This window comes from Tamandua tetradactyla, chromosome 1 (genome assembly GCF_023851605.1).
Source record: "Tamandua tetradactyla isolate mTamTet1 chromosome 1, mTamTet1.pri, whole genome shotgun sequence".
NCBI classification, from domain to species: domain Eukaryota; kingdom Metazoa; phylum Chordata; class Mammalia; order Pilosa; family Myrmecophagidae; genus Tamandua; species Tamandua tetradactyla.
Genome location: NC_135327.1, coordinates 65,760,018 through 65,785,578, shown reverse-complemented (window position 1 = coordinate 65,785,578; position 25,561 = coordinate 65,760,018). Strand labels below are relative to the sequence as shown.

The window sequence follows — 25,561 nt, the reverse complement described above, 5'->3', positions numbered from 1 at the left end:
AGAAAAAGAAATAAAAAGAAAAAAGAGAAATCACATATATACCATACCCTTTATTCCTCCCTCTCATTGACCACTAGTATTTGCATCTACCTAATATATTTTAACCTTTGCTCTCCCTATTTTTTTCCTATACCCCTTACCACTCCCTTTCATTGATCACAAGTATTTCAATCTACTCAATTTGTTTTAGTATTTGTTCCCCCTATTATTTATTTTTTTATCTATATTTTTTACTCATCTGTCCATACTGTAGATAAAGGGAGCAGAAGACACAAGGTTTTCACAGTCACATAATCACATTGCGAAAGCTTTGTCATTATAGAATCATCTTCAAGAAGCATGGGTACTGGATGGAACACAGCTCTACAGTTTCAGGAACTTCCCTCCAGCCACTCAAATAAACCTTCAGCTAAACAGGGGATATCTATATAATACGTAAGAATAACCTCCAGGAATAACCTCTCAACTCTGTTTGAAATCTCTTAGCCACTGACACTTTATTTTGTCTCATTTCTTTCTTCCCCCTTTTGGTCAAAAAGGTTTTCTCAATCCCTTAATGCTGAGTCCCTGCTCATTCTAGGTCTTCTGTCCCACATTCCCAGGGAGGTTTACACCCTTGGGAGTCATGTCCCATGTAGAGAGAGGGAGGGCAGTAAATTTGCTTGCTGTGTTGGCTAAGAGAGAGGCCACATTTGAGCAACAAAAGAGGTTCTCTGGGGTTGACTCTTAGGCCTGATTTTGAGTAGGCTTACCTATCCTTTGTGGGGTTAAGCTTCCTATGAACAAACCCCAAGATCGAAGGCTTGGCCTATTGATTTGGTTGTCCCCATTGCTTGTGAGAATATCAGGAATTCTCCAGATGGGGAAGTTGAATTTCCCCCTTTCTCCCCATTCCCCAAGGGGACTTTGCAAATTCTTCTTTATTCACTGTTGAAATTACTCTGGGATTTATCGGGGCATCACACTAACCTGGACAAACCTACAAAATTTCATGCCCTGATCAAGGTTTCATGTCCTTATGGTATTCAATTAAACTTTCCATGTAAGTTACATTAGGAAATGCACTAGTCAAAATATAGGTTTTGTACCAAACATTTTTTGCTTTAGTCTCACACAGAAGTTGAAGTTTTAAAATACCAGTGACCATCTATTTTCAATACTCTACAATACTGGCATTCCTTTGTTCTTCCTCATGCAAAAACATTTTTTTATTTGTACATTTAGTCACTATCATTGCATGCTCTTGGCATTCCTAGATTATACCAACTCAGTCTTTATTGTCTATTTTTCCTTCTGGTTTCATATGTGCCCCCAGCCCTCCTCCCTATATCATTCTCACATTCAGCTTCATTCAGTGTACTAACATTATTGTGCTACAATCAGGTAGTATTGTACTATCCATTTCTGAATGTTTTCAGTCAGTCTTTTTGCACAATCTGTATCCCTTCCGTATCAGTTACCCAATCTCTGCCCTATTTCTTTCTATCTTCTCATGGTCTTGTCTTTCTTCTTCACTAAAATTCTCCAAGTTCATTCATTAATGTTAGTTCATATCAGTGAGATCATACAGTTTCTGTCCGTTTGTTTCTAGCTAGTCTCACTCAGCATAACTTCCTCAAGGTCCATCCACACTGTTACATACTTCATGACTTCTTTCTGTCTTAAAACTGCATAATATTCCATCGTATATATATACCACAGCTTGTTTAGCCACTCATCTCTTGATGGACATTTAGGCTGTTTCCATTTGTTGATGATTGTAAATAAGGCTACTGTAAACAGTGGTATGCAAATGTCCATTTGTGTCCTTGCCCTCATGTCCTCTGAATAGATACCTGGCAATGGTATTGCTGAATCATATGACAATTCTATACTTAGCTTCCTGAGGAACCGCAAAACTACCTTCCACAGCAGTTGTACCATTTTACATTTCCACCACACCCTCTCCAGCACTTGCCGTTTTAATTTTTTGATAATGGCCATTCTCATAGGTGTGAGATGATGTCTCATTGTGGTTTTGATTTGCATTTCCCTAATAGCCAGGGAAGTTGAACATCTTTTCATGTGCCTTTTAGCCATTTGTATTTCCTCTTCTGAGAAGTGTCTGTTTATGCCTTTTACCCATCCTAGACCCTTATCTGATAGTCATTTCCAAATATTGTCTCTAATTGTGTAGGCTGCCTTTTTGCTTTCTTGACGTTTTTGATGCACAGAAATGTTTAATTTTGAGAAGTTCCCATTTATTGTTTTCTTTCTTCAGTGCTCATGCTTTGGGTGTAAGAACTAGGAAACTGTCTCCTATTACAAGTTTTATATGATATTTCCCTGTATTTTCTTCCAAAAGTTTTATGGTCTTAGGTCTAATGTTGAGGTCTTTGATCCATTTTGAGTTAATTTTTCTGTAGGTTGTGAGATATGGATCCTCTTTCATTCTTTTGCATGTGGATATCCAGTTCTCCAGTCTCTTTATTGAAGAGACTGTTCTGTCCCAGGTGAGTTGGCATGACTGCCTTATCAAAGATCAATAGTTCATAGATGAGAGGGTCTATATCTGAACACTCTATTCAATTCCATTGGTTAGTATATCTATTTTTATGCCAGTACCATGCTGTTTTGACCACTGTAACTTCATAATATGCCTTAGAGTCAGGTAGTGTGAGAACTCCAACTTCATTTTTGTTTCTTAAGATATTTTTAGCTATTCGGGGCACCCTGCCCTTCTGATAAATTTGGTTATTGGTTTTCCTATTTCTACAAAGTACATTTTTGGATTTTAATTGGTATTACATTGAATCTATAAATCAATTTAGATAGAATTGACATCTTAACTATATTTAGTCTTCCAATCCATGAACACAGTATGCCCTTTCATTTATTTAGGTCTTCTATGATTTCATTTAGTTCTGTTTGTATGCATCTTTTATATCCTTAGTTAAGTTAATTCCTAAATATTTTATTCTTTTGGTTGCAATTGCAAATGGAATTTTTTTCTTGAGTTTCCTCTCAGATTGCTCATCAGTAGAGTATAGAAACAGTATAGATTTTTGAGTGTTGATCTTGTAACCTGCCACTTTGCTGTACTCATTTATCAGCTCTAGTAGTTTTGCTGTGGATTTTTTAGGGTTTTTGACATACAGTATCATATCACTTACTTCTTCCTTTCCAATTTTGATGCCTTGTATTTCTTTTTCTTGTCTAATTGCTCAGGCTAGAATGTCCAACAGAGTGTTGAATAACAGTGGTAACAGTGGACATCCTTGTCTTGTACCTGATATTAGTGGGAAAGCTTTCAGTTTTCCCCTATTGAGGCTGATGTTCACTGTGGGTTTTTCATACATTTCCTTTATCATGTTCAGGAAGTTCCCTTCTATTCCTATCCTTTGAAGTGTTTTCAGCAAGAAAGGATGTTGTAGTTTGTCAGATGCCTTTTCTGCATCAATTAAGGTGATCATTTGTTTTTTTGCTTTGATTTGTTGATAATGGTGTATTATATTAATTGATTTTCTTACGTTCAACCATCCTTGCATACCTAGTATGACTCCAACTTGGTCATGGTGTTTAATTCTTTAAATGTGCTCTGGATTAGATTTGCAGGAATTTTGTTGAGGGTTTTTCATCTATATTAATTAGAGAAATTGGTCTATAATTTTCCTTCTTGTGGTATCTTTGTCTGGGTTTGGTATGAGGCTGATGTTGGCTTCATAGAAAGAGTTAGGTAGCCTTCCCTCATTTCAGTTTTTAGAGGAGATTGAGCAGGATTGGTACTAATTCTTTCCTGAAATGTTGGTAGAATTCACATGTGAAGCCATCTGGTCCTGGACTTTTCTATTTTGGGAACTTCTTAAGGACTGATTCAATTTCTTTACTTGTGATTATTTTTTTGAAGTTTCCCATTTCTTCTCGAGTCAGTGTTGGTTGTTCATACCTTTTTAGGAAGCTGTCCATTTTGTCTATGTTATCTAGTTTATTAGCATAAAGTTTGTTGTTCATAGTTTCTTCTCATTACCTCCTTTATTTCTGCAGAGTCATTGGTTATGTCTTCTCTTCTATTTCTGATTTTATTTATTTGCATCCTCTCTCTTTTTCTTTTTTGTCAACCTTGCTAAGGGTCCATCAATTTTATTGATTTTCTCATAGAATCAACTTTGGGTTTTGTTGATTTTCTCAATTGTTTTCATGTTCTGAATTTCAATTATTTCTGCTCTAATCTTTCTTATTTCTTTCCTTTTGCTTGCTTTGCTGTTCTTTCTCTACTTCTTCCAAGTGGACAGTTAATTCCTCGATTTTTGCTCTTCTTTTTTGATATCGGCATTAGGGCAATAAATTTCTCTCTTAGCACTGTCTTTGCTGCATCCCATAAATTTTGAGGTGTTGTCTTTTCGCTTTCATTTGCCTCAAGATATTGATTGATTTCTCTTGTAAGTTCTTCCTTGACCCAGTGGTTGTTTAAGAGTGTGTTGTTGAGCCTTCATATATTTGTGAATTTTCTTCCCCTCTGCCTGTTATTGATTTCCAGTTTCATTCCTCTATGATCTGAGAAAGTGTTTTGTATGATTTCAGTCTTTTAAAATTATTGAGACTTGCTTTGTGACCCAGCGTATGGTCTATCCTTGAGAATGATCTATGAGCACTTGAGAATAAGGTGTATCCTACTGTTGTAGATATAGTGTTCTATAAATGTCTGTTAAGTCTAGTTTGTTTATTGTATTATTCAAATTCTCTGTTTCTTCATTGATCCTCTGTCTAGATGTTCTAGCCATTGATGAGAGCGGGAATTGAAGTCTCTAACTATTATGGTAGGTGGTCTGTTTCTCTTTTCAGTGTTTTCCTCATGTGTTTTGGAAAACTCTGGCTCAGTGTATAAATATTTATGATTGTTATGTCTTCTTGTTGAATTGTTCCTTTTAATAATACATAGTGTCCTTCTTTGTCTTTTTTAATTGTTTTACATTTGAAGTCTAATGTGTTGTTTATTAGTATAGCTACTCCTGCTCTTTTTTGATTGTTCTTCATATGAAATATGTTTTCCCAACCTTTCACTTTCAAACTCTGTTCGTCCTTTGGTCTAAAATGCATCTCCTGTAGACAGTATATAGATGGGTCCTTTTTTGGGGGCTGGGGTGGGTGCATTGTCCAGGAACCAAACGTGGGTCTCCCTCTGGGTCCTGTTTTTTAATCCATTCTGCCATTCTTTGTCTTTTGATTAGGGAGTTTACTCCATTAACATTTTGTGTTATTAGTGTAAGGGCAGTACCTTTTTCTACCATTTTGCCTTTTGAATTTTATATGTCATATCTAATTTTTTCCTCTTTTTACCTTTACTAATAGTCTTCATTTCTATATTCTTCTTCACCCCTCTCTCTGCTGTCTTTTCCTATCTGTCTCTAGTGCTCCCTTTAGTATTTCTTGCAGAGCCCAGTCTCTTGGTCTCAAATTCTCTCTGTGATCTTTTGTCTGAAAATGTTTTAATTTCTCCTCATTTTTGAAGTTCAGTTTTGCTGGATATAGAATTCTTGGTTGGCAGTTTTTCTGTTTTAGAATCTTAAATATATCATACCACTGTTTCCCGCCTCCATGGTTTCTGCTGGGAAATCTACATATAGTCTTATTGGGCTTTCCTTTTTGTGATTGGTTGCTTTTCTCTTGCTGCTTTCAAAATTCTCTCTTTATGTTTGACATCTGACATTCTGATTAGTAATTGTCTTATAGTATGTCTGTTTGGATATATTCTGTTTGGGGTATGTTACAGTTCTTGGATCTGTAATTTTAAGTCCTTCATAAGTGTTGGGAAATTTTTAATGATAATTTCCTCCATTAGTCTTTCTCCTCCTTTTGCCTTCTCTTCTCCTTCTAGGACACCCATAGGATGTATTTTCTTCCACTTCATGTTGTCATTCAGTTCCCTGAGTCCCTGCTCATATTTTTCCATTCTTTTCCCTGTGTTCTCTTTTGCTTGTTGGATTGCAGATGTCTTGTCCTCCAGTTTACTAATTATTTCTTCTGGCTCTTGAAATCTAACACTGTAGGTTTCCATTGTTTTTTTTCTTTCATCTCTTCTGCTGTGCCTTTCTTCCCAGAAGTTCTGCAATTTGTTTTTTCACTCTTCCAATTTCTTATTTTTGCTCACCCATTGTCTTCTTTTTTCCTCCCTTCAGTTCATTGATTTGATTTTTGATGAGATTTTCCATGTCATTTTGAATATCCTGAATTGTTTCATCTCCTGTATCTCATTTGAATTGTTGGTTTGTTCCTTTGACTGGGCCATATCTTCAGTTTTCCTATTATGACTTTTTTTTATTTTCTGGAGTCTAGGCATTTAATTTCCTTAATCAGTTTATTCTGGAGATTGTTTTCACTCTTTTACCTTAGATTTTCTTGCTAGATGGCTTTCTTCTCTATATGTTCTTTGACATTCAGTTTAGCTTATTCTAGACCTGTATTGTAGCTTTTGTTTAATAGATCTGAATTTTTCAGTTCTTGTTTTCTTGTTTCTTACCCTGCCTGTACAGAGCCTTTGTGTTTTTTTTTGTTTTTTTTTGTAGGAGGGATGTGCTTAGATTTTATAGACTCAGTCAGATTTTCTCAGACCAGACTGGCCAGCTCTCAGGAGGACAGAATCACCTGCCTCAGTTTTCCCTGAGGTTGATACCGAGCAGGTTGACAGACTTTCCTATGAAGTCTTTAGACTCTGTTCTTCCTATCCTGCCCGGTATGTGGTGCTTGTCTGCCTGAGGGTCCCACCAGTTTGAAGTGATACGGTACCTATAACTGCAGCAGATTCTCCCTGCTGGGGGCGTGGTTGAGACAGAGTAGAGGTTGTAGCTGGCTTTAATCGCTTCAGTTTTCCACTTCCTAGGGTCTGAATTCCTTGAGGGAGGGATTCCACCTGAGCTGGGCCCCACCCCTCTCCTGGGGAAGTTACAACCTCCAGGGAATTACTTCCTTTCACCTGACCAGCCTCTTAGGCTCACTGACACCCTTGCCTTGGGCAGTTGGAGCCTGAGAAGCCTTGCAGTTAGTTGTACCTAATGAGCAGTTCAGCAGTAGAAACAAAGCACAAAACAAAGAAACAAACAAAAAAAATCGTTCTCACAGCCAGACCCCTGTTCCTTGGGTTTGTTAATCAAGAGCTTAAGTTGGTCCATTACTCTATGTGTCTCCAGGTCCTATGTGCCCCCTCCCCCCTCTTTTTTTTAAGCTCCAGAACTTTTCAAGTATTTTGAGCTGTCCAATCCCCCCATCAACCCTGCTCCCTCTGCGCAGGGCAACAGCTAGTAATTTAGCTTTTATTTGAGGTTTATCAGAGCTGGGGGCCTATTTTTAGTAGTCAGAATTTGTTAATTAATTCCACAGTTGGAGCTTGGTTGAGCCAGCCCCTTGCTGTTTGTAACTTTCCTTTCCGCTCTGGGAACCAGCCTGTGGGGGAGGAGCACCAGCCTCTGTGGCTTGGGGACTCATCCTTGTGGGTGGGATCGCAGCTGGTCTAGCTTGTTCAGACTGATGTATGCTGTGAGTCCAGTCATTGATGTGGGCCCCAGCAGTTGTTCTGTACAGTTCCTGGCTATTTACTAGCTGCTCTGGAGGTGAACTAAATTCCACACTGCACTAAGCCGCCGTCTTGGAACATCCCCAATATTAATTCTTTATGCATCCTGACACCTAAAAGAATAATAGGCACACACAGTTAGGTGTTCAGCCATTATTTGTTAAATGATCAGTGGGGCAAAGTATGATGTATTGCTTGAGTAAGCAGCACTATTCTGAGGCTTTGGGATCTGATCCTACTTTGCAGTATGTAGAAGTTTTAGCTTTGGCGTTGATGATTGGCAAGCCCCGGGTGGTGGCTAGAGTAAAGGGCTAGAATGAGAGGAGTGCAAGAAATGGCTACCCCCCAGGCAAGGACCTTAGCTGTAAGACTTGTAAAGGGGCAGTAAGTGGATCTGAATGGCAAGAGTAGGATATTTTGTCAAGCCATCAGATGTATTTGCATAAAGGGTGGTACATTTACTTCCTTGGCTAACATGTTCATACTCGAGGCAGAGTAAGTCGTGGTGCTGTAGCTTTGCTGGGAAATTTTTCAAAAATGTAGCGTATTTTACCCCTAGCAGTTTGGGTGGCTCTTGATTCTGGAAGACCTCCCAGAATTAGATAACCTCAGGAAACAAAAGACCATTTCGCTTAGTCCATATTGAACACTTGAGACTAAAATACCAAGGGAAAAAAATCCCTTGAAATCCCTCGTTGCCATAGTGGAAGTGGGATTAAGAAATTTACCCCACAGTGCCTGTTCATGTGCTGGCTGTTGTGGACTCATACCCATTGTTTGTAGAAAGCCCTCTGGGGAGAGGATAGTTAATATTTTCACCCTCAAAGCAGCAGGAGCAGTAAATAACCAGCCTCTAGATAAAGCCGACAGGAAAACATTGTCAGGATCAGCTATATAAAGTGCTGTGAACAGTAGCACCCATCAGGGAAGTTATGTAGAGTATCAGAACCCTTTTATTTGCTGTTCAGAATTGGTGGGAGTGGGGAAATATAGGAGATGGGAGGGAAAGGAGGATAAAAAGAGTAAATATAGTAATCTTGAGTGGAAAATGATGGTAAGCTTTTTTGGCTGTGAAATTAATAACTTAGTAAGAACTGGTATTCTTAATAGTCCTCCATTTTTGAGAGCTCACTATGCATCTGTGGAACAGTCATGAGTATTATTTGATACGTCTCACAACAACCCTATGAGTTAGGACCGTTGTAGTAGCCTTTTTTTTTCACATGGTCAGGCTCTGGGAATCAAACCAGGGTCTCTGGCACAGTAGGCGAGAATTCTGCCACTCAGCCACTGGTGCACTGCCCTGTAGTAGCCATTTTACAGGTGAGGAAGTTGAGGCTTTAAAGAGATGGGGACATTTGCTCAGATAATACCCAACTAATACATGCTGGAGCCCAGAATTCAAACTCTGGTCTGGTTTGAACCTCAGAATCTGAGTTCTTGGCCACACTGCCTATAGACTTTAAGAATTCATTGTTTACAGACTTAAACCTAATGAAGATTAGCATCTCTCTCTCTCTTTAACTTTCTTATTGTGAAATAGTATTAGGTCTACACAAGTGTTGTATGGATAATATAGATAGTTTCCACATACCCTTCACCCAGCTCTCCCAAATGGTAGCATCTTAGATATCCAGAGAATGTCAAAACTAAGAAATTCGCATTGATACAATGTTACTAACTAAACTACACACTTTTTTCAGACTTTGCTGGTTTAAATTCCATAATTCAGTTCAGAGTCCCACCTTGTATTTAGTCTTCTCCTTGTGTCACAGTCCCTCAGTCCTTTTGTTTTTCATGACCATGATGGTTTTGAAGAGTATTGGCCAAGTGTTTTTATAGGATACTTCTCACTTTGTGTTTGTCTTGTGTTTTCCTATGGTGAGACCAGGCCTATGGAGTTTTGGAAGAAGACCACAGATGGAGCATCCTTTCCATTGTATGGCATTGGTATCAACAGAACTTATCCTGCTATCTACAGAACTTATCTGTGCCATTGATCCAGATGCCTGGGTCAAGGGCAGGTCTGAGCTTTGCCTGTGCAATCACTGTTCCCTTTCCTGCTCTGCTCATTACAGTCACCAAGTCCAGCCCTCACTCTAGGGAGTGTCTAGGAGGAATGGGGAAATTTCAAGCAATTGGTTGCATTCTTAACATATAAAAACCACCATAGTAATTTGTAACATATTTTGAGGAAGATACTTTGAGACTATGCAGATATCCTGTTTCTCTTAAAAATTTGACCACCTATTAGCATTCATCAATGTGTCTTGCTTCCAGCAGTTATTACTTTGATATTTTAATGGCAGTTTTCTATTCCTGTGTTTTTTTTACTGTAATTCTTCTGTGAAGAAGACTTGTCCCCTGTGTTTATTCACTTAACTTAGGTTAAGTGAATTGACTTAGGTTAATTTGGACTTGTGGATATTTATTTTATTCGTGGGGTTCTAACCTAGTACTGCTGTATTTATTTTGTTGCTCAAGTTGTTCCAGCTTGGCTACAGGAAACACTTTCGTGTTGGTACTGCCATCCCTTTGACATGCACTGTTCTCTTTTTTTAAAACACTTCCTTTCTTTCTGGTACTAGAAGATACTCCAGACTCATCTTGTGTTTTCTCTGTCCCAACCCTGGAATCAGCCATTTCTTCAGAGAGCTTTAGTTCCCTTTTCTGGGGCATGGTATTTGGAAACCAAAATCTGGTTGCTAGATGTCCATTGCTGTTGGGATGACTCTGCTGCTGGGCCCCTTCGGACAGAGCTGGGAAATATATATATGCAGATTAACCCATGCATACACACACATCTCTATTTTTGTATCTGTGTGTGTATGTTAAAACACATGAATTTACACTGATTCCCCAGATTCTAATCCAGCACTCCAGAGTTTGCTGTAGCCTTGCTTGTTTGTGACTCCTTTCTCTGAAAGTAGAAACGTGACTTCTGTTATCTGCAGTAGATTTAGCAAATCTCTTTTAATAAGTGAATTCTGTATCACAGAATAAATGTGTTCCTGAAAAACTGCTGACCAGCAGGGTCACATTTCCCCACTTTTGCTATTTCTTTGGATATAAGCGTCTCGGTTTCATTCTGTTCTTGTTTCCTAATAATGACTGTCAAAGGTAGAAATAATGAGCAGATTGATTATTAAGTTGTGTCCACTTTTCATTTTGCATTTCATGCATCCTTTATTTTCTAGTCTTGGGGTATCACTGGGAAGGAAAGAGCAGGGGTGTGCTATACTGTTTGCATATGAGCAGTTTACATATTTAAAAAGTACTGGTATTGCACACTCAATTTATTCCTTGCTATTCTAATTTGATTGTAGTGAATTGCCACTGATTGTTTTTCTACCAGGCCCATCCTTTCTTTTTTTAATGACAAATTTTCACACACATACAGTCCATACATGGTGTACAATCAGTGGTTCACAATTTCATCATATATTTGTGTATTCATCACCAGGATTATTTTTAAAACATTTGTATCACTCCAGAAAAAGAAATAAAAAGAAAAAACTCTTATGTCCCATAGCTCTTACCTGTTCCTCTCATTGATCACTAGTATTTCAACCTACCCAATTTATTTCACCCATATTTAAAAAAATATTGTTACAGTAAATCTTAGCATATAAAAGTTCCATACACAGTTTAAAATATTGGCTCACAATATCATCACATTGTTGTACATTCATCACGGTGATTTTTCAGAACATTTGCATCACTCCAGAAAAGAAATAAAAAGAAAAAAAGAAGAAACTCGTACATAATATACCCCTTAGCCCTTCCTCTCATTGAATGATGCTATTTTCATCTACCTAATTTATTTTAACCTTTGTTCCTCCTATTATTTGTTCATTCTCCATCCATATTTTTTTACTCATCTGTCCATACCCTGAAAAAAAGGAGCATCAGATACAAGGTCTCCACAATCACACGGTCACATTGTAAAAGTTGTATCGATATACAATCATCTTTAAGAATCAAGGCTATTGGAACACTGCTTTAACAGTTTCAGGTACTTCCCTCCAGTCCCTCCAGTATACCATAAACTAAAAAGAGATATCTATATAATGCGTAAGAATAATCTCTTGACTCTGAAATCTCTCAGCCACTGAAATTTTATTTTGTCTCATTTTTCTCCTCCCCCTTTTAGTCAAGAAGGCTTTCTCAGTCCCATAATGCCGGATTCTAGCTCATCCCAGGATTTCTGTGCCATGTTGCCAGGGAGATTTATACCCCTGGGAGATGTGTCCCATGGAGGGGGGTGGGAGCCAGTGAGCTTACCTGCCAAGTCGGCTTAGAAAGAGACCACATCTGAGTAGCAAAAGAGGTTCTCTAAGTGACTCTTAGGCATAATTTCAAGTAGGCTTAGCCTGTCTTTTTTTTTTTTTATGAACAACAAACGAACTTACAAATGTTCTTGACATACAAGCATTCTTGACATGGCTCACAATCCCACCACATACAACAATGGCTCACGATATCATCACATAGTTGTATTTTAATCACCATGATCTTTTTTTTTGGGATATTTGCATCACTCTAGAAAGAGAAATAAAAAAGAAAAAGAAAAAACTTGCATACCATACCTTTTACCCCTCCCTCTCATTGACCACTAGTATTTCAGTCTACTCAATTTATTTTAACCTTTGTTCCCCCCATCATTTGTTTACTTTTTATCCATATTTTTTACTCATCTGTCCATACCATAAATACAAGGATCATCAGACACAAGGTTTTCACAATCACACGGTCACAGTGTAAAAGCAATATCATTTTACAGTCATCTTCAAGAAACATGGCTGCTGGAACATAGCTCTACAGTTTCAGGTACTTCCCTTTAGCCACTCCAATACACCATAAACTAAAAAGGAGATATCTATATAATGCATAAGAATAACCTCCAGGATAATCTTTCGACTGTGTTGGAACTCTCTCAGCCACTGAAACTTTATTTTGTCTCATTTTTCACCAGATAAACATATCTTTGCCTTTGGCATCACACAGAAGTTGAAGTTTTAAAATATGGATGTATGTTATTACCATGTATTCTGATCTACTCTAGTCCTATCCTGATCAGCTTCATTCATATCTCTAGTTGATGCCTGACCCTTTTTTCAACTTTTAAAACAGTTCCTGTATGGGATACTGCTGACTTTCATAGCTTCAGAGCTCTAATTCTTTTTTTTTTTTATCAAATTAAATTTTCATTTACACATAAGTGTTTATAAAGTATCACATATTGTAGTTTACAATGAACAGGACTGAAATTTTTTTTTTCTTTCTTTTTTTTTTACATGGGCAGGCTCTGGGAATCAAACCCAGGTCTCCAGCATGGCAGGCTGGAACCTGTCACTGAGCCACCATCACACCGCCTGAAAATAAAATACTTTTAACATAACCTTTGGTCTGTAAAAATAGTCTACAAATATGCATGCCATCAGAACAATCTTTTTTGTTTGGGATATTTTCTACACACATTAACCAAACACATTGCCAACAATTATATATCCATACTTCTCATGTTAGGGTAATTGGGTACCACCTAGTGTTTAATTTCTGAAACTTTTAATCTCATAAATTCAAAATTGCTTTTAAAACAACCCAGATTCTAAACTGCATTTTGGAACTGCTTTTTTTTTTTAACTTTTGATCATTCCATTCTATATATATAATCAGTAATTCACAATATCATCACATAGTTGCATATTCATCATCATGATCATTTCTTGGAACATTTGCATCTATTCAGAAAAAGAAATAAAAAGACAACAGAAAAAAATTCATACATACCATACCCCTTACCCTTCCCTTTCATTGATCACTAGCATTTCAATCTAAATTTATTTTAACATTTGTTCCCGCGTTATTCATTTATATTCCATATGTTTTACTCATCACAATCACACAGTCACAATGTGAAAGCTATATCATTATACTCATCTTCAAGAAACATGGCTACTAGAACACAGCTCTACATTTTCAGGCACTTTCCTCCAGCCTCTCCATTACATCTTGACTAACAAAGTGATATCTGTTTTAATGCGTAAGAATAACTCCAGAGTAACCTCTGACTCTGTTTGGAATCTCTCAGCCATTGACACTTTATTTTGTCTCATTTCACTCTTCCCCCTTTTGGTCGAGAGGGTTTTCTCAATCCTTTGATGCTGAGTCTCAGCTCATTCTAGGGCTTTGCTCAATCCCTTGATGCTGAGACTTAAGAGCTCTAATTCTTAGTCTCAGGTGTCACATAAATACTCGAAGTTTCTGGGAATGACCAGGTTATAAACAATAACTCAGTGTCTTAGAATTTAGAAATAACTGTTTTAACTCCTGAATATATGTGACTGCTGTAAGAGTTTACAATCTAGGAGCCTTTACAGTTGGCCCCAACCTGATAACCCATGCTCTTGACTTCAGTTCACCAAGTTTGTATATTATAGGTAGTCCGTATAAGTGAGGCATGATAATATTTGTCTTTTTGTTTCTGACATTTCATTCAACATACAGTCCTTAAGTTTCATTCACCTAGCTATATGCCTCACAACCTCATTCCTTCTTGCTACCTCTCTGTTGTCCATTGTATGTATACACGATAGTTCCCCCTTCCATTCTTTAGCCATTGTACCCTTAGGCCACCTCCATCTTAAACACTGTGACAGTACCATCTTAAACAAATTTAAACAGAGTGTTCTGTGACTGTGCCTTCCTTGCTTCTGACTCTTATCCTTCTTATGCCATTCACCATCTCCTCGTTCAAATAGATTCTCAGACGTTTGTATCTGTGCTGAGATGTGACTGGGGGCTGTATTTACATCCAATCCTTAAGTAACAAGAAGGAGCAAGCATTTATTTGGTCCTGTCAGTGCCCTGTGTCTTTATACAGGCTTGTCCATGTTCCCTTGCTCAGCCTCTCTCTTGGGCCTCCGTGGGATTTCAGAACAGCACAGCAAAGATAGAAAGGCATGCCCAGACACAGGTGTGGGCCTGCCCCTGCCCTATGCCCCTTCCTGAAGCTGATTTGGGGGGCTGTTTTTTCTCCCTGCATCCTGGGACAAGTAGTTTTCTTACTCTCCCTTCAGCTAGGCTTCTTTTTCTTATTTGAAGCCCCAAGACTAAGGGTAAAGTTTGAAAGTGATATTCTTGACGAGGCCTTAGGGCCTGGAGACAGCAAGGGAACCAGCCTCTTTTATCTGAGAAGCTGAGGCAGGAGTAGGCAATGAGGAACTACGAAAGGGATGTTAGGACAGAGGCCTCTAAGGGAGCTTCAGTCTTTCCTATTCAAAATTACACGTTGTACCCTAAATGGAAAACACTTAACCTTGAGGCAGCCCATCTGGCTGCCTTGCACTCTGAATCCTCAGGGCAGCTTTGTGAGAGGGCAAATGGAAAGTAGGATGGCTTCTTTTTCAAGAAGGGAGAAACTGAGGCAGAGCATTCACATGTGCGTCAGTTGATGGTTTGATGGATAGACTAGCAGCAGGACTCCTCCTCTGGTGTTAGTTTAGACAACCATCTGTCTCCTGTGCTTGAATTGTAAATCTTAAGTGGTGGCGATTAATTTTACATGGTGAAAAATATCTGTTCCCTTTGAAAACTTGTGAACAGGAAATGGATTTTTGTACCAAGGTTTTAAACAAGTGTTCTTTAGCCTTCTGGGATGTTTACATGCCTGATAGGATTTTCCTGGAATAAGACTTGAAGGTGAATTGAAATATAGAATTTCCTTGGGTCACCTTGCATTTTATTCAGTTTGGTAGTCTGAGGGCTGTCCTCCTAGAACGCACCAAACCATCCTGCTCTGCCCTGCTCTCTTGGGCCTGCTTTGTAGTTGAGCCCTCACTAGATCAAAGAGCATCTTTGTGATCTTGTAAAAAATTAAGAACTAGTTCACACATACAAGAAGTATTTGAAAAAATAACAGACATTTCACTGCTCACCACCTTGATATAACAGATGTTAACAATTTGCTATAGTTACTTCAGATGCTTCACTCTCTTTTCAAAGAAATAAAATGTTACTGATGTTAATGTCCCAATCCCTGTGTCTTCCCAGCCTTCCTCCTGGGAGATAAGCACTGTCTTGAAGTGGCTGTGTGTCCTGTCACTGCATGGATTCATGCTTTTTTTTTTTTTAACTACAGATTGGTATCACTCAGTATAGATCTTTCTGGTACTTAAAAAACCCAAAACATCTCTGTGTATTTGTAGCACTTAGTCACCCTCACATGCTCATTTCATTTGCTGGGGCAGGGTTCATCATTTGCATCTCCCTTCCCCTGTTGGCCATGAGCTTGCATCTATTGTGGCACAAGGATGGCCCAGCACATAGGACTATATTGCTCTTATCTCCTTTTGTCCGTGTGTGAGAATTTCTCTTGGCAGTGACTTTCAAGCTTTTTTGACTGCCACCTGGAGTAATAGTAACAAATACATATTACAGTGCTACCCACTCAACAGCCGAGTTTACCAACTGGACACGCAGAGAAATCAGTCCCCACCAGGCGACCCTTGCTTCTGACACCACTTGCAGGTACCCACGGTTCCCAAACCACCTCAGGTTTGATAATTTGCTAGGTATACTCATAAGATTCACTGAAAATGGTCATACTTCTGGCTTATTACAGGGAAAAAATACAGGTAAAAATCAGCCCGGAGAGCAGATGTGTGGGGCAGGGTCCAACTGCAGGGTTTTTGCTCATGTCCTTCCCACAGGATGCTGGGCTGTTCTGCTCATGTCCTTCCCACAGGATGCTGGGCTGTGTTTCCTCCTTCCAGCCACAGTGTGGAGGAAGCTCACCTGAGCCTTTGGTGGCCAGAGGCATGGCTGACCTTGAGTCTCCAGTTCCTGTGGAGGTCAGAACTGATACTGCACGGGACATAACCCCTGTCATAAATTGCATCCTTAGACTGTCTGGTATGCAAAGCCCCAAGGCAAACAGACAGCTCTATCAGGCTGGTCAGCCCAGGGGAGAGGGCACGGCCATACCTCTCTTTGGGTAAGGTTAATCCTTCACACCACACACACACACACACACACACACACACAAACACTTTCTGAACGTTTGGTGAAATAATGCTTGTTTGTTCTCTATACAATGCATGTTTACTTTTCTGTCCCATTTTTTTTCCTCGTCTGTTCTTCTGAATAAATTTGTAAAACACTGTTCTAGGATATACATCCACTAGCGATGTATGATAAACTTACATTCTCATATCCTAGCCCGTTCCTGATATATCAGTGTTCTAATTTTTGTCTTTGTCAGTCTGATGGGCAGGTTCATCATGTCAATCAATATCCTGGTCACAAGTGAGACTGCATCTTTTTGTCCATGGCAATTCAGTTTTCCTCCTTTGTGTTTCCTTTTTATATTCTTTGCCATATTTTTCTCTTTATTGATTTGTAAAAATTGCTTATATATTCCAAATGATGATTCTTTATTGGTTAAAGAATCTCTGTGGCTTATCTTTTAATTTTATCTATCTTGTCTTTCAGAAGTTTTAAATTTAAATATAAATTTAAATTACCATTATTTCCCTCTATGATATAAGGTGTCTTGTTAAGGAAATACTTCTCTACCTGGATATAATAAAGATAAATTTTAATAAAGGTTTTAAAGTATAAGTACTTTTCATATTGCAGTCTTTGATACCTCTGATTTTTATTTTTGTGTGTGGGTTGAAGTATTTCAGTGCCATTTGTTGACTAGCCATTCCTTCCCCACTGATCTGCCACACCACCTGTCACACATGCCAGGCTCATAACAGGGAAGAACTGTTTCAGGACTATGTATTCTTTTCTGTTGATTCACTTGCTCCCCAAGTGCCAGAATCATACTGGATTTAATTATTTATGGCTTAGTACCTGTGAAGGTTGTACTCCCCAGTCACCCCTACCCTCCTTTTTCTTCCTTTGCCCTTCTTTTTTCCTCTTTCTTCTTCTTTTCTTCCTTCTTTCTTTTTTCTTTCCCTTCTCCTCCCCCTCTACCTTCCCTTCCCCTTCCCTTTCTTCTTCTTAATTGTCTTAGCAATTTTGGACAGCCCTATTTAGTTTTTCTCACCTTTGCTCTATATTAATTCCCCTTATTTCCATCTTTTCTTGGACCTCATTCCCTTTTCTCTGATGGTCACTAGAGCAGGCTGGAAAATCTCGTGAACAGTTCTCAACTTGCTGTGTGTGGCAAAGAGCAAGTTGTTAGAACTGCTTCACTGTTTTCCCATTTGGTGAGACTGGTGATGGAAAGTTTAGGGAAAGGACAGCAGGTAGCTTCCAGTGAATAGGGTATTGCAATAGCTCTTCCTTGCTTGGAAGGATTAGTGGGAGGAGAAAAATATATATGAACTATTATCTATAAAGAGAGTATACTTCTTTTGCATACCTGTAGGTATCAGATGCCACACTAGGTCTTAACTTTTCTGATTTTAAGTAAATAAGAAAATAAAGAGTAAAAGACTAAATTACCTATATAATACAGACTTTCAGGGTTCTTATATTGATATTTATGGGGTAGATTATTTAATTTTGTTTTAAATAAATATTTCACATTTACATATTTGTAAAACTTGGAATGCCTCTTTCCCTTGCTAAAGTAATTAACATGGTGATTTGAGAAGAAGTTTCACTAGACAAACTTCTTTCCAGTTTAGTTTATAGTAAACAATTGATTTTATGTTGACTGACTGATACAGATTATCAAAAGTATTCCTTAATGTAGTATAAAACCTATAGAATTATTCATTGGTATATTATGAATTACTCCAAGTACCTTACTTCATTTATTTTAGGTAAAGATAGAATCATCTAGTATTTTAAAAATATATCTATACAAAATTAAGTTTAAAAAGTGAAAGCAATTTTTCGAAATCTGCTTTTTATGAGATTTTTTAAATTAACTGTTATATGACAATTTGCTTTCAAGCAGTTGAAATTTTTTGTCTTTGACCTTTATGTAGCCAATAAAAACCAGAATTGGATGCAGCATAATTTTCTTTGAACTTATGATGTGAACTTTTGGTTGGTGACCACTTTTGGGCTGTAGGCGTTACCTGAGATCTAAAGCACAGTCTCTTTTTCATCCTCAGTAATTCTCTTTTGTTGGTGAAACATAGTGGTGTGACAGAATAACATGCCATCTTGACAACCTAGAGAGTGGAGCAGTGACTTTTCCCCATCCCCAAGGAGTATTGCATGCCCACCCCTTTTGTAAGTTTGTCTTTGTGGATCAGGGTGGGTGTCTTGGCTTAGCATAGACCTAGAGTTGTGTTAATGATAAAACTGTCCAGTGTTTCAAGTGGGCTCGCGTTCGTGGCTTTGAAAAGGAAGGTGTTCATATGCTCCTTAGTTGAACCAGACCAGTGTGGAGCATTGGATCCTCTCCCCATTCCCTCTACTGTATGGAGCTCTGTAACCAGAGTGAGGGATAGACCCTCAAATTGCCCATCCTTACACCTTACACGTGAACAACAGAAACCGAAAGAAAAAAGAAGCGGATGACATATAAGCTTGGAAATTAATGGGATAGAAACAAAGCCACAGTACCAAAGATCAACAAAGGCAAAATTTGATTCTTTGTGAAAAAGTATCAAAATAGGCAAACTTCAAGTAAAACTGATCAAGGGAATGCACAAATAAACAAAGATGTGAATGAAAAGGGGATAATAATTCCGGGGGTAATAACTCCAAAAAGTAGAGATTTTTAAAAAATTGTGAGACCTACAATTCAACAACAAATAGACAAACAACCCAATTTTAGAAAATGGGCAAATGATTTTATTAATGGGCATAACTTCAGAGAAGGTGTATAAATGGCGATAAGCTCATGGAAAGAGGCTTTGCATTGTTCGCCATCAGGGAAATGCAAACCAAAACCACAATGAGATACACAAAATACACGAAAAACAGAAAATAGCATAATGAACACCCAACAGAACTTTCACCCTGCCTTATCACTTAGCAACATTTCATGATTCTTTTTTCATTGCTCCCTCTACCCTCAAACTTGTTTGTTATTTTTGATAGAGCAGTCCCACAAGTCATGTAATTTTACCCACAAATACTTCAGTTAGGACTTAAGTGTCATGTCTTACAAATTTGTAGTAATTCCTTAAAATTATCTAATAATCAACATTCACTTTTTCCAAATTGTCTCAATCATGTCTTTTTTACAGTTAGATTATTTTTTAATTAGCCTTCAGACAAGGTCCAAACCTTGAATTTGATTGATAATTCTCATATGTCTGTTAATTCCTCTTCTCTCTTTTTATTCTATGCCTTTGATTTGTTGAAGGAACTTGGAACTCTGTCTAATATAATTTCCCAAATTATGGATTTGGCTGATTGTTTGATGTTTTGATAAACATGTTTCCCTGTGGTCATTGGGGGTGGGAATGGGGGCAAGAGTACCTCAGTGATGCTGTATAATTCCTGTTGCTTTGTGTCAGAGGCACATGGAATCTGCCATCAAAGACATTTGGTAATGTTCCTGTTCATTGTAAAGTTCCCCATCAGCCATTCATGTAGTGGTTAGCAGTCATTGATGAATGTTACCTGGTCTCGTTGTTTCCATTATAGATTACAAATGGTGGCTTCCGGTTCTGTTTCATTTATCTGGAATTCTTCTATAGGGAAAATATTTCTAATCTTTTTTTTTTTTTTCTGAATTATGATTTCTACAGAGCTATTTTAAAAATTAATTTTCAGAATGAATTGGACTCTGTTGACTAAAAGGTGGTATATGAGTTTTTTGTTTTATGAACTCATAGTTTTTAAAATACATCATATGTTGCTGTCCATTGCAGGTATTGTTCTTTTTGTTGCTCAAATTGTCCCATCTTTGGCCTGTGGGAGCCCCTTGAAGTTGGCACTTGTGTCTTTTTTTTTTAATTAAACTTTTTATTTTGAAGTAATTTCACATTTACAGGACATTACAAAAATAATGCAAAACCCATACGAAGAACTCAACATAACCCCATCCCCATCCCTTATAGCCAGGTCCACCAACTTTTAACTTTTTGACATATTTGCCGTATCATTCTATCATTTATCCATCTGTCTAATTTCTAAACATTGGAGAGTAGATATGTATATAGTATGCTCTTTGAACACTTAACTCCATGTAAATTTCCTAAGAACGAGGATATTCACTTATGTTTAAAAGTTCAAGAAATTTAACATTGATATAAAGCTTGTAGTCTATATTATAATTTGTATGTCCAAATTATGTCCTTTTGGGTGTTTTCTCCTTAGTTATCAGATTCATCCAGGATTATGGATTGCATGTAATTGATTATTGCCATTTAGTATCTTTTTAGATTGTGGAAACATACACACAAAATAAAATTTCCCGTCTCAATCACACCCAAGCACACCATTCGTTTAGGATTGATGACATTAACAATTTTATGCTGCCTTCACCCGCATCCATTACCAAAACTTTCCCCTCACCTCAAACAAAAGCCCTCCATCCATTGTGCATTAACTTTCCATTCTCCCTCCTCTGTCTCAGGTAGCCTGTACTATTTTCTGTCTCTATGGATCTTCATATTCTAGTTATTTCATAAAGTAGAATAATAAAATGTGTCCCTTTGTGTCTGACTTATTTCACTCAACATGATGTCTTTAAGGTTCATCCATGTCATAGCATGTATTAGCATTTCATTCCTTCTTATGGCTGAATAATACTCCATGAGTGTCTTTTTGTTTATCCATTTTGTTTATTCATTCTTCTGTTGTTGGACATTTGAATGAGTCCCACATTTTGGCTGTTGTGAATAATGCTATGAACATTGGTGTACAAATACCTGGTTAAGTCCCTGCTTTCAGTTCTTTTGTGTTTATACCTTGAAAGCGGATGGCCAGGTCATATGGTAGTTCTATGTTTAACTTTTTGAAGAACCGCCAAGCTCTTTTCTGCAATGACTATACCGTTTTACATTTCCACCAACAGTGTACTGCTAAGATTACTATTTTGCTGTTTTCTGTTTTGTTTTGGTTTTTTAAAGCCATTCTAATAGATGGGAGATGATATTTCATTGTGATTTCAGTTTGCATTTCCTAAATGGCTAATGAGATTGAACATCTTTTCATGTGCTTATTGGCTATTCTTCTTTGAATAAATGTCTATCCAAGCCCCCCCCCCCCCCAGTGCAATTTTATTGAGATATATTCACACACTTTGTAATCCTTGGCCCCTTTTTAATTGTGTGAATTGTCTTTGTGGTTGAATTATAGGAATTGTTTATATATTCTAGATATTAAACCCTTATCAGATACATAGTTTCTAAATATTTTCTCCTATTCTGTAGGTTGTCTTTTCACTTTCTTGGTAATATCCTTTGTTACACAAAGTTTTTAATTTTGATAAGTCCAGCTTATCAGTTTTTCACTTGTTGCTTCTGCTTTTGGTGAAAATCTTAAGAATCTATCTCTATTTTTCTGATATTCTCACAAATGGTAGGGACAACCAAATCAATAGGCTGAGCCCTCAATCTTGGGGTTCGCCCCTATGAAACTTATTTCTGCAAAGAATAGGCTAAGCCTACTTAAAATTAGGCCTAAGAATCACCCCCAGAGAACCTCTTATTGCTCAGATGTCTCTAAGCCAACTTTGCAGGTGAATAACTGCCCTCCCTCCTCTGTGGGACATGACTCCCCAGGGGTATAAATCTCCCCCTGGCAATGTGAGACAGAAATCCTGGCATAATCTGGGACTCTGCATCAAGGGGGATTGAGAAAGGCTTCCTGACCAAAAGGGAGAAGAGAGAAATGAGACAAAATAAAGTTTCAGTGGCTGAGAGATTTCAGAATTGAGAGGTTATCTGGGGTCATAGATATCTCTTTTTAGTTTTATGGTGTACTGGTGTGGCTAGAGGAAAGTACCTGAAATTGTAGAGCTGTGTTCCAGTGGCTTTGATTCTTGGAGTTAGACATCTGTGAAGGCTGCAGTTTGGTTGTGCGGCTAGAGTTGGGGAAATTGTAGATGAACTAATCCAATGCCTTCCCTTACTGTTCTAGTTTGCTAGCTGCCGGAATGCAACTCACCAGAGACGAATTGGCTTTTAATAAAAGAGGATTTATTTTGTTAGTTCTTCAGAGGAAAGGCAGCTAACTTTCATCTGAGGTTCTTTCTTACGTGGGAAGGCTCAGGGTAATCTCTGCTGGCCTTCTCTCCAGGTCTCTGGGTTCCAACAGCTTTCCCCAAGGTGATTCCTTTCTGCATCTCCAAAGGCCTCGGCTGAGCTGCAGGTGGTGAGATGAGGTATGCCGAGCTTCTTGGGCTGTGCTACGTTGCGCTGTCTCATTTAAGCACCAGCCAGTTAAGTCAAACGTCATTCATTGCAGCAGGCACACCTCCTAGCCGACTGCAGATGTAATTAGTAACAGATGAGGTTCACGTACTATTGGCTCATGTCTGCAGCAACAAAACTAGGTGCCTTCACCTGGCCAAGTTGACAATGACTCTGCCACACTTACTAAATGAGAAAATTGAAATCCTGCAGAGGTGAAGGCAAGACAGTGGCAGGGCAGAGCATGTTACTCTTTTCCGTGACCTCCTCCCAGGGAGGCCTTGGGCTCAGATGCAAGTAGGCCTTCCTTAGCACAGCAACAACAGCTGTAGATCTCGGACATGAAGTACTGAGACAGCGGGGTGGATGTGCCTCCCAAGAGCACATTCTTTTTAGAGAGATGAGCCATGCCACATGCAGGCCCAAAAGACAGGACCGGGAGTGGCAAGGAGCTGTGCTGGGAGTGGGGATGGACAAGTGGATGTTGGAAGCAGAGGGTGGTGGAGGCAGTTCTCTAAACAGTGTTAGTTTTATAAAGTCTGGGAAGTGCAGAAACCCAGAAGAAAAACCCCCATATTTCCATCCTGAAATAGTTAATTTCATGGGTCAGCTTGGCCAGGTTTTGGTGTCCAGTTGTTTGGTCAAGCAAGCACTGGCCTGATTGTCACATGAGGGTATTTCATGGATTTAAATCATTAGTCAATTGATGGCATCTTTGGCTGATGATATGTACAATCACCAAAGGGGGTGCCTTCCATAATGAGAGAAGTCTCCTCATCCAATGAGTTGGAAGTCTTGAACAAAAAACTAAGGATTGCAGCAGGCAGAAATACTACCTTCTATCTCACTTCTTCAGCCAACTTCTCCTGGGAAATTCATCATCTTCTTTATCAGAGTCTAGCTTCTTCTAGGGAGCTCAGTGTCGTCATCAAGTTCCTAGTTTGCAGCCTGCCTTATGGAATTTGGACTTGCTAGTCCCTGTTGTTTGAGCCACTTCTTATAATAAATCTCATAAATTTATACATACATACAGATAACATGTATATATATAATCAGTTCTGTTTCTCTGGAGAGCCTCAGCTAACACACATCAAGTGGAAAGAATTTTGTTAAATCTTTAGAAGGAGACAGTTTAGCATAGGCAGGAAAGAACAGATCAAAAGAAGATGGTTGAACAAGGAGGTGGGATTTACTTTTGGGAGCAGGAGAAAAAAGGTAGAAAAGAGCAGTGATTTAAGCTTTAAGTCTTGAATGCCTTGCTAAGGCATTAGAGCTTGTCTTGTGGGCCCTAGAGATCCATAGAAGTTTTTTGAAGAGGGAAGAAATGTGAGGTGGGAGCAGCAGAGCAGAGACTAAGGAGGCAAGAGAGCTCTAATTCAGGTGTAGGATGTGTTAGGGTGAGGAACAGATCAGCAGTAGACAGACTGACTCTGAAGTAAAAAATGAGCTACCGTTTGCCTCCTGCCCTATGCATTCCTGGCACCATAACATAAATTACCTGCCATGTGCACCCAGTACCACCCCATATGTAACCTGCCCTTGCATCCGGCACTACCCTGTATGTCACTTGCTCTGTGATTCTGACTTCACACCACCAGGTGCAGCCTCTCCTGTAAAGCTGCTTCGGTGAGTCCCAGGAACCATGGATTCCTGGACAGTGTACTGGGGGCCCAGCTACAGGATCAGCAGACGGGGACATGAAACTCAAAGAGGAGTTGGCATTTGCATCAAATTGTGAAGGATTAGTACACAGTTTTAAAGGGAAGAAAGGTTTGATTGCAAGGCCCAGAGGCTAGAGACTGACCTGTATTTGTAATGTACAGAGAGCATGGGGCTGAGGTGAGCGGAGACGGGGTTGGAGAGCAAGGTTAGGCTGGTCCAAACCACACTGGGCCGTATAACTGGAGGCCTTTAGAGATGACTCAAAGTCCTTCCCTGTGGCATTTATTTTCAAGCCTCCAAGTCCCAGACCCATAGGGAGACTGAGAGAGGAGTTAGCCATCTCCATCAGGTCTACTTTCGTGTTCAAAACACCTCTATTTTGGGTGCCCTGGAAGCGTCTGGGGGACCTGCCCCCTTGGCTCCCTTTGCTCAGGTGGTGGACCGCAAAGGTGTGCGTGTCTCCTAGAGAGGGGCCTGAGAGTAATATAAAACCATTTGCCTGTGTGGGCTCTGGCTTCCTAGACATAGATCTTCTGATTATGATTTTGACCTCCTTTTATGCACCATTTCTCATACTTGCCACCAGCTGTTCTGTACTCAGTATTCTGAATATATCTGATCCTTTGCTTTTTAAAAGCAAAACAAAGCAAGATGAAAATGTGGTTCCTAGTAGCTGCCCAGACAGGCTTCATGTGGAATGAGCATAGGGTTCCTGATCGCCCCTAAGCTGTGAGGCTGGAGCCGCAGACCCTGCTCTCAGGAGCTTCCCTATCTGGTAACTCTTCTGGCCTCCAGCTCCCAGTGACACACAGGTTTGGAATTGGGCATTTTCCTTGCTCAACTGAGCCAGAGCTCTGCAGTCTATTGTAGAGGCTCTGGTTGCTGCAGAGCCAGACTTGTCCCCATGGAGACGGAGAGGCCATGGCTGTCCACAGAACCAGGCAGAGAAGCTAAGTTTGTTTTCTTCCCTTAGCATATTTAGAACCTTGTTATCTGGTCTGATCTGGGCTCATTAGGAGTGGGAGCTGCTGGGAGACCTACTCCATAATCTGCAGCTTGCCTGCTGACT

The 25,561-nt window shown here is 39.0% G+C and overlaps 1 protein-coding gene and 1 pseudogene across 3 annotated transcripts in view; one reads left to right on the top strand and one right to left on the bottom strand.

The window, feature by feature from the left end:
* The window catches only part of NUDCD3 (NudC domain containing 3), a 238,738-nt gene that overhangs the window by 131,011 nt on the left and 82,166 nt on the right, over positions 1–25,561 (top strand). The window lies entirely within an intron of this gene.
* The window catches only part of LOC143678333 (26S proteasome non-ATPase regulatory subunit 4-like), a 33,066-nt pseudogene that overhangs the window by 7,371 nt on the left and 134 nt on the right, over positions 1–25,561 (bottom strand).